Consider the following 13402-nt stretch of genomic DNA (forward strand, 5'->3'; position numbering starts at 1 on the left):
ATAATAAAGAATGTAGTGTAGCACACAGACTTTATAATAATTGTGAAACTGCTGTTTATTGTGCTGCACTGGCAGTTACAGGGTTAATGCGAGAGAGATGAGTGATTTCGGCTGGTGCTCCTGTGATACAACTGTTCTGCGTTCTGATTAAAAGTTAAGACCAAGCGTCTTTTGTCTGTCGTTCTTCAAACATTACAGTAGACATATTTTAGTTTACAAACTGTATTGTTAGTTAATCAGTTAGTCACGTTAGCACTTGGCTAACGTATCCACCTAGTGTTCACAGTTTAGCAGCTAAACTTTAGCTGTGGGCACGATTCGCTTGCATAAGTGTTTATGTATTTTATGTCATTATAAGAACGGATTGACTATATTATTGTTTTAATGTAAAGGTGCTTTGTCAATGGTAGCACTGGCTAACTGGCTCAAGGACTCATCTCTGTGCCAATCACAACAGGTTTGGCCAGCTGACCAACCAGAGCAGAGTAGGCTTGAGGAAGGGAGGGGCTTGCTCCAAACTTGCTTGAAACAAATCATTTCCTAATCATTGGCAAATGACTCTAATATTAAATGTATATTCCGAGAAAATTACAATGTTTTCTGACCTTAGATGCATTTAAACCTGATGTAGGGGACTCCAATACAATATTGGGACACTTTAAAATACCATATGACCTGCTCTTTAAAGGTTAATAGCTACATCTGTACTAGTCTGTGACCTTATAGAAAACACCAGAAGCTGCACTTCATCTCAATCAAATCATCTCAATTGTCAAAACCAACCTGTCTGATTGATTGATTGATTGATTGATTCCTATGTGATCACAGATTTCTGTAATTTCTGAACACAAACAAACAAATGCAACAGATATCACAGAATTCATCAAATCCCTTAAATATTGATGTTTGTGCTCTTGTTTTCCCTCAAAAAAGAAAAAGAAAAAAAAAACATTTGCTGGAGGATTATGTCATTATTTGAAGGAATACTGCAAAAGACACACAGGATGAACAGTGATTTTGAGTTGATTATCATTCACAGATGGAATTTATAAAATTACTTTCCGAATTTGCTAAACACAGTTAAGGGTTCTCAAGATTTGGACTGTCTTAACTATCTAAACAGTGAAAATGTGATAAATATTTCATATGTTTCATACCTGATAAAGTCTGAAGGTTAAAACTTATCTTTATTAAGTTTACAGTAAAAATAAGATTAATTTTAAATTATTGTTTATAATACTGAATATATGAAAGGAGAGACCAGTGTCATCTGAAAGTCGCTTCATGTCTCTTATTGATCCACTTACTGTATAACAGGTGATTCAACTGTTGCTGGGCAGATCTGTGATTGTGAACTTGAATGAAAGTGACTGGGAGAGGCAGACTTTTAATCAGGTAATTTTGGGTCAAGCAAGATCTAATCTTTGCTGTGTTTTTTCTTGCTGCATGGGTACAACTTTGATTTTTTACACACATCAGTGGCGTTCCGTCCTGCAAATGCTCCGTATACCCAGGCCATCTGAGAGAATGAGTTTGTTAATATAAACATGATTATAAGTTGATCCCTTTTCATTTGAGATGTAACTTAAAGCTTAATAAAGTGTTGGGAATAAAAATTATTTATTTGCCAAACAATGGTAATTTTCTGTAAATCTGTACCATTATGGAAGATTCTGGGCGAGCGGATTCACAGCAGCTTTGGCCCTGTCCCAAATAGCACACTTCAGTTGTATCCTAATGCAAAGGCTGCATCCTCCGAAGGGTGCATTTAAAGGGCGATTGCATCACTGTGGCATGACGAAGGCTGTCCCAATTTGAAGGCTCCTTCAAATTTGGCCTTTCTTGTGAAACAAAGGATACAACTGATGTATCCTTCACGGGCTACCCTACCCCAGAATTCATTGCGTCCCGGTGATGACAACATTTATTTGAGAGAAATTGCAGGATTACACTTTTAAATGTAAGCATTGTTTTCTACTTGCGTGAATAATGCAATTTATGTATTGATACAAATGTAAAAAATAAAGAAAAATGTTCATAAATCAGTACAAATGTTGACTGATATCATACCAAGATGCAATTTTATATAGTTTGTACTCTTTATTATGTGCATAAATAGACCATGGTGAACATATTTAGAACATATTTCTTAAAGCTGCTTTGTTTTTAATATAATTTTAAAACAGTTATCAACGCTCATCAATGGCAACTGTCACAGTTGCAAAGTGACAAGAACAGTTATCCGTAGGCTAGACCAGTGGTTTTCAAACCCTGGGTCGCGACCCTCGGGTGGGTCGCGAGAATTAAAAAATGGGTCGCCAGTGATTTTTTTTTTTTTTTTACTAAAATAATTAATTCCGTTTTCGCGAATCATAATAATAATATAATAATAATAATAATAATAACTTTGAATAGAAGTACACTGAAAAATCATTCAAATACATGCAAAATAAATAAATTTGCGCGCAGTGTTGTTGATACAGCCATTTTCTTTTTCTCACTGAGATGATGCAACATCTTAGGTAGCGTGACATTAGTAGCCCGTATTTAATTTATTTTATGCTGAACATGAGCAAGCCAAAGTCAAAAAGCATTTATGATTTTTTCACAAGAAAAAAGAGGGCCAGAGACAGAGACCCCTTTAAATGAAGCAGCAGAAAACGCAGCCAGTCGTCAAACCCTGCCGCAAACAGCGGAGATCAGCAGGGAAGATAACGAAGGCGATGCATGTGAAGACCACAAAACCAGTCATAAGAGTCACCACAAAAACAAACACAAAATAAAGCCATATAAAGATGATTTTTTGAATTTTGGGTTTGTCAACTGTTCGGACGCAGTCCGTGCTGCAATACCAATGTGCGTAATATGCGGTGAAAAGTTGGCAAATGAAAGTTTGAAACCAGCAAAGTTGGAAAGACATTTAAGTACACGCCATGCAGATCTTGCGGACAAACCATTATCTTTTTTTCAGAGGAAGTCTCAAGAAATTAAGTCATCAGCTCAGTTACTCAGCAGAAGTGTGACATACAATGACAAATTGCACTTGGCATCTTATAAAGTTTCATATCGTGTTGCCAAAGAAAAAGCCAAGCCACACAATTGCAGAGCGTTTAATATTGCCTGCTGCACTAGACATAGTTAATACAGTTCTGGATGAAAAGGCATCTGAAAAGCTAAAACTAATTCCTCTTAGTGACAATACGGTGTCACGTCGAATTGTGGATATTGCCCAGAATTTAGAAGAACAGCTCATAGCGAGACTGAAGTCAGCAAGGGATTTTGCTATTCAGCTGGATGAGAGCACTAACGTTGCATCAAGCGCTAAGTTACTTGTTTATGTTCGGTACATTTGGCAAGGTGAATGGTGCTCAGCCGAGTGTACGAATTGAGGGATGAAATACCTGCTTTTCTTACTGATAAACTGTCACCTCTCGCAAGCCAATTCAGTGATGAGAAATGGCTTTTAACCCTTTCTTATCTGGCTGACATATTTTCTGTTCTAAACGAACTGAATCTAAAACTACCAGGACGGGAAGACAACATTTTCAGACATTGCGAACAAATTCAGGCTTTCCAGAAATCACTCGAACTCTGGCAGCTGCGACTCAAAACCGCGAGCTACTATTTGTTCCCGACCTATTGACGAAACGCATTGAAGAAAACGATGTGCCCAACGAATCGGTCGCTGGCCTGACGCGTCTCATTCAGTCACATCTGGATGCACTGATGGGGAAATTTTCTCGCTACTTTCCCCAGGTTCCCCAGTTCGATGAATTAAAAGACAAGCGGTGGGTGAAAAATCCCTTTGACTTTGAAACTCCAGATTCAATTGCTGAACTGAATTTAACTCCTTCTGAAGAATCAGAAATGATCCAACTAACCAGTGACAACACTTTGAAAACTCGTCACAAAACAGAAAAATTGTCTTCGTTCTGGATTGGCCTCTTCACCGAGTATCCCATGCTGAGCAAAGCAAGCATTTCATTGCTACTACCCTTCACCACTACCTATATGTGTGAAACTGGATTCTCAGTTTTAAACCAAAATGAAGACGAAACAACGAAACAAACTGAATGCTTCTCCGGACATGCGTGTTGCCCTCTCATCCTGCGAACCGGCTTGGGACCAAATTATGCAGAATAAGCAGGCCCACCCTTCTCATTAATATATATTAGGCCTACTCATTCGCTCCATCGGCAGCAACCCACACACACTCGTTCGCTCCATCGGTATCGCTCCATCGCAGCAACACACACACACACGTCGTTCACTCCCATCGGCAGCAACAAACACACACATTAAAGAGTTCAGTGAAAATGAGACACACATTCAGTCACACACACACACACACACACACACACACACACACACACACACACACACACACACACACACACTTATTTCAGATCAATAGGATAATTGTTTTCCTTCTGTTTCCTTATTTTTTGCTTTTAAACAGTTTGTGTGAGTGTGTGTGATTTTGGTTGGGTGACAGTTGTTTGTTTACTTGTTTCTGTTCTGAATATCACACTTAAAGGATTTGTTGTGGAATATGTTTTGTGTATTTTTTTAAGCATGCAGCAAACGATAGTAGGCTTTTAATTGGTTAAAATTCTTATGATGGTTAATGGTTAACAGGTTAATGAGCATCCCATAGCTAGATCAAATTAGTGCAGAATCAACTTTGCATTTCAATCGCGTCAATGATCATCCAGTGCAAGTGCATCATCAAAAGCGGTTGTTATTGTTACTCTTATGCCTGGCTTAAGAATAAGCCTATGGGTCGCGTAAAAAAAAAGGGTCGCTAAAAAAAAGGGTCGCTCTTGAAAAAGTTTCTGTAGTACATGGCTAAAGAGAGATGCACACTTTTGCCGAGCCCAAGGAAGATGCACACTTTTGCCGAGCCCAAGGAAAGCCCAAGGAAGAAATTGTTTGAAAGAATATCTAGATGCACACTTTTGCCGAGCCCAAGGAAGAAATTGTTTGAAAGAATATCTGGAAGACCTTAAGAGATAAGTTTATAAAGGCAAAAAAGAGAGTTCATGGTGAAAATTGAGACCCAGGTGGATTCAAACATGTATCAACTCAGAGCTTGGCTGGTTATCACAATTTGTGAAACACCAGGAAACGGATTTAAATATGGAGGATGAAGTGTATGGAGGTAAATCAGTAGCTAAACTCGAGAGGTTGAAAATCTGAATGTGAGAACTTGTCATATTAACATTCGTATTTGTAAGTTGAAATTTACACTCACAGCTCTGATGTGAAAAGTGGAATCTTTCAATTTGCACACACAGACAATGATCAAAACATCCGTGTTTTGAATTGGAAGATGTAGATTAATAGTCACAAATGTGTATTCCAGTGTGAGGAAAATGGCGGCATGGCAGTGAGCGGGCTTTGTAGGCATTCTTAAACTGAGTGTAGCAATGATCCAATGTATTCAGATCTCTGGTTGGACAGGATACATGTTGATTAAAGTTTGGCATGGCCTGCCTAAGATTGGCTTTGTTAAAGTCCCCAGCGATGATATGAGCAGCGTCAGGATGTTTGTTGATGTTGCCACTGAGCACATCGTGAAGCTTAGACAAAGCCAAGCCGGTGTCTGCTTGTGGTGGTATGTAAACAGCAGTAAAGATGATCAATGAAAACTCCCGGGGTAGATAGAATGGGTGGGAAATAATGGATAGATGTTCCAGATGAGGCGACCATTGTTCACCTCTGCGTTCTGGAGAATCTCAGATGGCCACGATGGGTTGCAGGATAAAGTATCCTGAAACAGGTCAGTGAAGCGGTGTCCAATGTCCAAAAGTGTTCCTTTGTCATAAATGATCAGTGCAGACGTTATGTGTAATAAAAGAGAAAGCATAAGTAAGTAAAAAAGTAAATAAAAGCACAATCTAAGCCGAGTGAGCTGGATGGCATCTGAACTCGGCGGCGCCATCTTGACCTACTTTACAAACAATGTCCTCCGCTGTAAGCAGCTCCTACATGTACAACACAAGAGTGATGTACTCTACATCTCTGTGTCTTGTTGCATACAGTGGGTGGTCATTCCATCTCCTTTTTCACCTTTTTTAGTTAACAACAAACATAAATTATCTTCCATTTCCTTATCGATCAACTGCCTGAAGGACACCATCTTGAATGATCTGACGTGATTCCGGAAAATTCCTACTACTCTGTTATTCCTGCTGATTTAAAGGATGATTTTGTTTGAGCGCCCCTGGCATTTCAGAGAATATCTCAATGGCGAATTCATCAAGTATAAATGCCTTCAGAATTTGTGGATGTACTCGTGCAGTCAGCTAAGGTTCGCGTAGTGGAGCCAAGTGAAAGTATAAATCCCACTTGAGGCTCTGCAGCAGACTTCTACCCAACAGTCAAAGCGGCACAAAAAGTGTGGACTCAAAAGAAGACTGCGAGGGTTTAGGGTGCGATTTGAGACAGGGGCTTTGGTGTCTCCACTCTTTTGCTATGACTCATCAGGATTATAGAATGTTCTCATTGGTTTGCTGGCATGCAGCTGATTTAATGTGTGAGGTAAACTGTCCGCGAAGTGCTCACCCAAATGGAAAAAATGTGCTGTTCCCATTCTTGCAAAAGCAAAATATCTTTACAAAATAGTGTAAAAGTGTATCTGTACTAAATAAATAGTTCAATAATAATTAACACCACAGAATTGTCATTGTTTTTGAACTTTCAACAAGTTTTTTCCTGAAACATTAATTTATGATTTTTTTTATAAAAAAATTGTTAAGTAGCTTAGAAGGATCTAACGTTCCTTTTAACAATGTGATTCTGCAGCACTGAGCCAGTGATGAATGCATGAATGCAATGGCCAGAGTTTTTCTCAGCGCAAGCTCACATACTCTCTCGATTGCTCTTGTCATAACCAAGAGAGTGTCAACACAATGTAAATAAAAGATAAATTATGCAGTATAGACCGTTTCAGTGATTATACCATGAGCTGAACTTGTGCCGAACACTCCATTCTCATAAATGTCTTTATAATCAGGGTTTCTGCTGTTCACTTAACCTCAAATGCAACAAATCAACTTCTACTTTGGGAATATGTGACAATTCCACTTCATCCTTCTTGTCATCAGCAGGGCTCTGTAGCAGCATGTGTCCAGAAACACCTCTTCCACCCCCATACCAATTGGATGCTCATTAACCATTACATCCACACTCTCATCAGCATGTTTACTCACCTGCTCTTGGCCCTTTTTCTCACCCACGCTTGCAGTGGGATTCACAGTGTCGGCAAGACAGCCATCATCTTCTGCTCATCTGTCTCCAAACTCCAAACTCTTAGAACTCAAATAAATCAGAGAGTATTTATATGTCTTGTAGAGAAGTGATGGGATTTAATGTTTTTTTTTTTTTTTTTTTATTGCATTTTTTTTGTACAGAAAATGTTTTGGTAACACTTTAGTTTAGGGACCAATTCTTGTTCTGAAGTAGTTGCTTATTAGTATGCATATTACTAGCATATTGGCTGTTTATTCATACTTATAAAGCACATATTAATGTTATTATTCTGCATGACCATATTGTAGATCCCTTAATCCACTCTATACCTAAACTTAACTACCTTAATAACTATTAAAAAGCACCAAATTAGGAGTTTATGGAGGCAAAAGTCATACTGTAGTTAATAGTTAGTTAATAGAGATAATTGGTCCCTAAACTAAATAGTTGTTATTATTATTATTTATGTTGATAAGTTAATTAATAGAGATAATTGGTCCCTAAACTAAATAGTTATTATTATTATTATTATTATTTATGTTGTTTAGCCTTAGAAAAGCTAGTTTTTTTTTTTTTTTTTTTTTTTTTTTTTTTTTTTTTTAAGATGTATTGGCAGTGATTTGTTTTGTATGGGTATGTTCATACTTTTTATTTTATGAATATTATTCATAATATTATGAAGGCTGCTTTATGACCAGTTTGTAAGTTTGGTGTGACTGTCACTAGGGGATGAAAAGCAATAGTTGGTCTTGAGGCTGTGTCATGAGTCAAACTTGTTCCAGAGTCCATGACAAGACCAAGACTATGAAATTGTCTATATTGTCTTGAACTTGGACTCATAAAAGTCTTGAGACTGGAAGTTGCTTGGGGCAACATTTCTGCGAAACTCAAAACATGTACCTATACATATGAATCACTGGAGTTTCCAGTGGAAATGAACACTAGAGTAAAACTCTGACAACTTTTATTCATTTTCATACAAAGTTTGATTTACAGAGCCATAGTTTTGATTAAGGAACACTAATTTTCGCTCAGTTCCTTGCACAATATTATGTTATCAATTCAAAACAATTTCAAATGTTGTGAGATTTAAAAATGTTTTTTTTAAACATTAGCATCACATATACTGCTTCATATGTATAGGCTTTCTAACAAAGCAGGTTCTCTTTCATCATCTCGTGTTCGAGATACACCTATGGGTAGGGCATCCATGCCTGACCTCTGCAGAAGCATCCCAATGCACCAAGTCTGGCTTGACAGACAGGAGCGCGTGCCCACAGGCAGATAAGGAACTGCCTCTTAACTGAGTGCATAAAACCCCTCAGTTGACATTTGCTTCATATGATCTATGAATTTTTACAGCTTAGCTGGATTAACGCTGCCCACTTTTCATGTCTTCAAGATGACATATCACCAGAACAGCCTCCACCATGACATTCCGCTGTGACAGTCTTTTTATTCAGCCCCGGTTAGTTGTGTCTCGCATTCTGAGCTACCCATGCTCTTTCTTGTCTTCAGGCTGCCCGCCTTCTTTCATTATCTCACCTGCTGCCCTTTCCATGGCTACCGGCTACAGTTTTTAATCAGTTTTTCACCTGTATGTCGCTCTCTAAAAGTGCTGCTTCTCCTGGGGACAGCTTATCACGGGCCTGCACAGCCACATGTGGCTTGCTGATCGCCGTTAAGGACCCTCATCCATTCTGCATGATCTGCTTTGACCTCAAGCATGCAAAAGATGCTTTGGAGAACCTGGAGAATTGTGGCCATTGCCTTATATTGCCTTAGAAGCTCCGGCAGCGCTGTCTTAAAGTTGCTATGATCCAGTGCATTAAGCTTTCTAACTCAGATGGAGGACACTGTGATGATGATGCACTACTGGGGGCCTTCCAGGGTGCAATGTCTCTCGACTGGGCTTACCAGCCCAATCCTCAATTACCTGAAGAGAATATCTTCACGGGTAACCTCCCGTTCGCCGACGAACCGGCCGGTTCTAGCATCAATGAAGATGCAGGCCTTCTCAGGGTCTCAGAGGACAAGGAGGCCATCCCGCCCTCTGGCATTTCCCAGGCTAACACCCCCGTGGCTTTACCCCAGTCAGTCTTCCTGGACATGTGTGAATGAGTGGCCGCTTGTCTCAACATTGAAAGACTGGCTCCACAGAGTGCCACTGACCACCAGAGGGATATTTATGACTGGAAACTGCTGGGACCCCCTTCCTGGCCTAAGGAAACAACTCTTCCCTGTCCTCCCTGCGTGTGCAAAGCACATGAAGCATTACTGGGGTGATCCGCTAAACCTCAAACACGGTCTTGCGGGCGTCAAGGTAAAGGATATGGAGGCTCTCTGCATGGGTGAACCCTCCACTATCGAGGTATCGAATGCCAGGCACCTTAGCACGGTCCAGGGCAGTCTGCTCACTTTTGGATGACTTAGAACAACAGCTGGATAAAGGATTGCCTCCACCAACCCTGTGGAAAGAGGTCCTCACAGTTAACAACCTCATCCTCCGTAATGACCATTAGGCCATCCCAGCCTGCGGGCGCTCCATGGCGCTTTCTGTGGTGGGAAGGCACATGCTCTGGCTTAACTTGTTGAGCCTCCCTGACAGTGAAAAGAGACGCATTTCCTCGATAGAGCCCGGCCAGGATCTTTTTGGCCCCGGCATAGCATTGATGCAGCAACGATGTGATAACAAGAAAGAAGATGGGGTTTTCAAGTTATGCCTTTCCCAGGAAGGCCGTCTCTCATGGAGGGATTGGCCACCCCCTCCCAAGGCTGCAAAGCCCATGTGTTCGGACATTTTTGTGTTTCCCCCCACATTCAGGGGGTCTGTTGTGTCACCACACCACACATACTTTGTTCCCCTCACCCAAATAATAAAGGCTTCTGTGTTCCCCAACACAAAACACACACAAAACACAAAATAACGCATTACAACAAACAAATCAAATGGATTTGTTTCAAAGAGAGAACATCTCACTGCAGAGTAGGGCTTCCCTTGACTAAGGATTTTTCTGGTTGGGTTTGGTATAGGGGGTGTGTTTTTTTCCAACACGATAGAGCCTTAAGCTTGAAGCGACACTCCACAGACATTTGAATTCTGAACAATATGTACCTTCATACATGTCTGAAGCAACATAATAAAAACAGAGCAATACGTGACTGTAGCCACGGTAACGTATTGAATGTGCGTTTTAGGCGCCACTCACTGGAGATTTCAGTTTGAAACTGCTGCAAAACATGCAACATGCAATGTTGGTGTTGCAGCCTGGGTTGGGTTGGGTCTGTCAAGAGATAATTGTAACACTGTCACTTGGAAGAGTAGCACACCTCTTCTCAACAATCCACATAATTTTATGTAATTTTATGTATCATGTAGCAAAGACAGTTACAATAATATTAATTAATAATTTACTTAGTATAGTATAACTTGCATGATAAAGTATAATACAGTGATAGGAGTTTGTTCAAAACTCTAAATATGAGCCATAACAATCATAACAATGATTCTTGCCTTAGAAAGCACCACTAATAATTGTGCACAGGTGCACTCTATGCTGTCATGACTCATTTGCTCTCTTAGGACAAAGAGTGCTGAAGACTTGAAAACAAGAACAGGTTAGTGCTGCATCATTCCCTCCACTTTATATACAGACTCCAAATGGACACTGCAATGCACAGGGCACTTGCCAAGTTATCTTATTAGTTAACAAAGTGTCAAGTGACGTGACATACAGCCAAGTATGGTGACCCATACTCACAATTCATGCTCTAAATTTAACAAAATGCATACACACATCAGTGAACACACACACACCATGAACACACACCCGGAGCAGTAGGCAGCCATTTATGCTGTGGCGCCCGGGGAGCAAAACCATGTTAATGTGTGTTTTTTTTTTTTTTTTTTTTTTTTGTAGTAGGCTAAACCCATGTTTAATTTTCAGGTACATCTGTAATTAAAACATTATGTAACTGAGTTCATAAATGAACGTGAGTAATCTTACCTGATGCTGATATTACAATAGCCAGTATTAACAGTTTACATGATCTGGCTCTTGATTTTATTATTTTAATTTTTTTATAATTATTATTTCTTTGCCTGGAAGCAAATATATCAAACATGCGCGCGGTAAGAGCATTTACGGTAATTCACGTTGGCCAAAACAGACAAGGAAACGCGTTGTGAAATAAAATATTGCCGGCAATCACAGACTTTCGCATTCGGATGGGATTAGTTTTCTCAGAGGATCACTGAGTTTGCTGAAAAACAGTAGGTAATTTGCTCTGGAATTATTACAGAGGTTGTGTGAGAAAAACACTGATGTGGCAGATTCGGACGGGATTAAAAACTCTGTGAAACACATGTCTGTGAAACACAGATTTCTCTAACGACCCCCTTTAAAACTAGTCCTGTCCGAATAGGGCTTAAGACCGGGGTAAAACAAAGAAACTAAAGTCCACAACACTGACACGAAGAAGGAAAATTACCAATAAACAACTCGGAAGAACAAGCATTTCCTAAATAGTAGAAGAAAATACCTAAATAACCCAATATCACACTCTCCCACATGACACCACTCAGGAAGAGACAGACAAAAATGCATTTAAATGAATATAGATAGAGGTGTCTGTGTATGGTATTTGGGCTGCCTCCCAATTCCTGAAGCAACTACAATTACTTGCAACACTGTGGTCACCTTGAAAGGAACAGAGAAATACAGGATGAAATAAGAAATTTCACAGTTTTTGTAGTGTTGCAGAGCTCCCATTGATCATCACACACAATATGCTATTGCATATCACAGCAGATGTTCTTAGGAGTGAGTAAGAGAATGCAAACAAGGTAAAAGTTAGAAAGACGAGATGAAAGAGACAATTGGTGCTTTTTGTGCAACAGGATTCAAATAAATTTAAATGTCTCATCTCCATGTAATTCAGCGTATGTGAATGCAAAAATTAGTCATCATAGTCTAAGGCTTTCTTTTTTTTTTTCCTTTTTCATCGTTGAAACTTTAATTTCTGTGCCATAGACTCTTCACTTAGGATGAATTGCACCAGCTGATAGCATGCACATTCTGCACTGATTTAGCATCTGATTATGCAATTTTGCAAATCATTTAACAGCATAAATGGGCCAGCAATGATTTGTGCTGTATGCAGTTTGCATGCCACAGTTCCTCATCTTGCATGTCATTTCACAGTGCTATGTTGCGTAGGGTGCAGCAGATTACAGCAGTCTGTACTGTACAGATATATTTTACAACTGCAGTAAACTATAGTCATACATGTATGTTAGAATGACCTAAGCTGTGTGTGATTGATACCAGTGATTCAGCATTAGCTTCTCTGGAATGAAAAGTGTATATTTATATAATTTACAGTGAATTTCAATATATATTGGAACCAGATGGGCACCTTTGTGACATTTCAAAATGTCATTGCATTAGACACAAATTAAAAGAAGTGACATCTGGAAAACAATTTTTGCTAGAGCTTTTCTCAGAACTATCCACATTTCTCAGTCATATTTCTTAAAAATAAATAACAACTAGTTTGATAGTTTTGTCTACACTGGAAAAAAAATGGTTTTATTCAAGTCAAAAAATGTTACTTATCATCACTCAGTCAATCTAAATTCATTATACAAAGAAAACTACATGCAATTGCTTTAATTGCTAATTCTTAAAATGCTAATGAGTCTTAATTTGTGAATAAAAAAATGCATCAGACAGTTTATGCTTACACCAAATATAAAAATAATAATGTATTATTTTAGAATGAAAAAGCCCAAAATGTACATAATTTAATGTGGAAAGCATCCTTATCAGTCAAAGGGGAAAGCTTGACCCCTGCTTTTCCTTTGAATATAGCAATGATAAATGCAAACCAAAACCAGAAACACTGAGACAAAGGAAGTTTGTATGAGGGATTGGAATGGGAAAAGCTTAAACAACAACAACAAAAAAAAACCTTGTTAACCTTCACCAGACCACAGGCTACACCATGATAAGATGCTTCTTGACAGCTTTAAAGAGACAGGATTATTCACACAGTTCATTCAGGGAAGGGCAAGAGGAGGAGTTTTACACAATGTTGCACTATACTACAATTTAATGGTCATTACAATGAAACAGCATTTGTTTTA

This window comes from Cyprinus carpio, chromosome A19, assembly GCF_018340385.1.
Source record: "Cyprinus carpio isolate SPL01 chromosome A19, ASM1834038v1, whole genome shotgun sequence".
Classification (NCBI taxonomy): Eukaryota; Metazoa; Chordata; class Actinopteri; order Cypriniformes; family Cyprinidae; genus Cyprinus; species Cyprinus carpio.